Below are 2,500 nucleotides of genomic sequence, written 5' to 3'. Positions count from 1 at the left end.
CATTACCATCTCAATAAGAAAATGTAAATTTATTGTGACAAATTCGTAACATAAACTGTCTGGCCTTATGATATTCCAGTCCCAGGCATTTTTGTCCACGAAGTCTCTTGCGGTTAAATAACTATTAATCACAAATGATCTCTTGAACACAATTCCCTTGTATCTAACCTTGTTCTTTATGTCCCCCCTATAAAGTGTATATCGGCTAACAAATGGGCTCAGGTAAATAACCAAAAAAAACCTCTGTGTTTATATTTATATACAGGTTACAGTTAGCGACTTGTCGGAGGCTCAGGAATGCAGGGACACTAGAGATGAGGTGTCGTCTGGTCAAATGTCTCATGGTCATCTTCAGTCATGCGTGACCGAACGGCAAGTAACAATATAGGTGAATAAAATTAGCATCAATACACAGAAGGCCAAGCTTTTTAACAAATGACTGGAATTTTTCGCTGTGCACGCCTCTTTTTTTGATAATTGAATTCTTGGCCCACCTTTGAAAAAAGAAAAAGTTAGAATTTATGTTTGTGCTCAGGATGAAAGCTTTGTGAAATTCTGCAGCAGTTCAGGTCAGGTCTATTTTCTCTAATACAATTTTTCAATTTTTACTCAATTTTTTTCTTCACTTTTTCACTTACATCATGTAAAAAGTAATATAGATTTATTGTCCTTCTTTTAATTAATTTTTAATAAATTTTACTTTTATGTTTTTGCTCATTATGTTATGAGCAATAAATGATTGATAGACTTGTGTTGTCATCAATAAAAAAAAATTATGAAACCAATTCTGATTTATATTTTAAAATTGTAGTATTGGGCTGTGCTCATTAATTCAATGATTTATTGAATGTATTGATGATCAATGACATTAAAGTTTATTATCAATCTGTTAATATTTTTTATTAAGTGTAAAAATATTAACTTCAAATAAGAGAAGGAATAACTTTGTGATGCACAGTAATTAAATCATGCCCCCTTTTAGTATGTATTCACATACATACACTGAATGAAGTTAGATCTTTAATATGAAAAGAGGAGAGTGTCCTTCTTTTGACCAAAGTCAGTTAAAATTTTTCATTTGATATATATGTTTTTTTAATTTAGCCTGCAGAAAACTGAATAATTCTTCTGTATACATGCATGCATAATTTTAAGGACATGTAAATCCCCTTTTCTGTGTATTTTAGAAATAAACCATCTTTAATTGCTTAAAGAACATACAGTGAAACCTAGTTGTTTTGAACTCAATAGGACAGAGAGAAAAGAGGTTGACATATTCAAGGGTTTGAGATATTGAGGGTAAAATATGTAAAGAAACATCCCTACAGGGATTCCAATTCACTTGGACATACCCATGGTGTTCAAGATGTATATTTTTGAGATACAAACTACTGAAGTTCAGCTTTATAAGTATCCCTCTTTCATGAACTTTAGCTAGACCCCAATTCTTGGACATTTCTTGTTTTTGAACCTAGAGTGAAAGGGAGAATACTCTTCTTTCATATACTCCTGCACAAATTGCATGTCTGTTTTAAGGGTGAAATCGAGAAGTTGATATCAAATTACTGTAGCTCTATTGCACTATACAAAAAAATTTAGATTCACGACATTCGTATATTGTGATGTATAATCCCATTTAATGAAATATATGGCATTTTTTGATGGCTGGAATGCTAGCTATGGGAGATAACCTGTGACAGCTAAAAGGTGTTACTGTTGATCGTGAAAAAAGACCCCACATTTTTTGTGTAACACAAAACTCTCCTCTGACAAATGTTTCAGTTCATCCAAAACACTATAGTGACTCAAAGAAATAAATGTTCAAATAAGGCCAGAAACTTGATCTTTAATCTTTTTCTACACCTTTAAGTCCCCCAAACCCCTCGATAGCTCCCTAGGACCAGTTAGCTAATGCTGATGATTATCTATCAAAACTGCTCGAGATAGTAGGACCTCTTGTCAATAAAATCTTAAAGTGCAAACATCAATTATTTTATTTTTACCACCAGAATTGAAATTTATCTGACATCTCATGATACAGCTATTTTACCGCTGTGACGATTTTTTGACACTGCATGTCACTGATTTGCTTCATGTAATGACCAAAATAAAGAAGATATTCCGATAATTAGTTCAATGTCAGCTACTTGTAGCTGAGTGTGACCCTTCAGTTCAGCTAATTAGGGGAAATGACAGATTAGAAAATTTTTTTGGACTGCAGATTTTTGTCAGGATTCATCTACTAGTATTCAAAATTTCAGACAGTCCTGGATTAAAATCATGGTTTAAATAAGTCTTATTCTTCAATGGGCATTAAATTTATATGTCTGATATATTCATATGAAAAGATATTTAAAATGCCACAAATATGCTCTGATTAAAAATTTTTAAAGTATATCTGCACTTTTTTGATGGGAGTTTCTCTTTCTTCCCCTGGATCTCTTTGAAGATGTTCACATACCTCTTTCTCTCTCCTCCCCTCTCTCTCTCTCCCCTCCCA

Source organism: Saccostrea cucullata, unplaced genomic scaffold (genome assembly GCF_032062105.1).
Source record: "Saccostrea cucullata isolate Sc308-1 unplaced genomic scaffold, CSIRO_AGI_Scuc_v1 ctg18985, whole genome shotgun sequence".
Classification (NCBI taxonomy): Eukaryota; Metazoa; Mollusca; class Bivalvia; order Ostreida; family Ostreidae; genus Saccostrea; species Saccostrea cuccullata.
The sequence above is the reverse complement of the archived record's forward strand: the minus strand, read 5'-3'. Positions refer to the sequence as shown.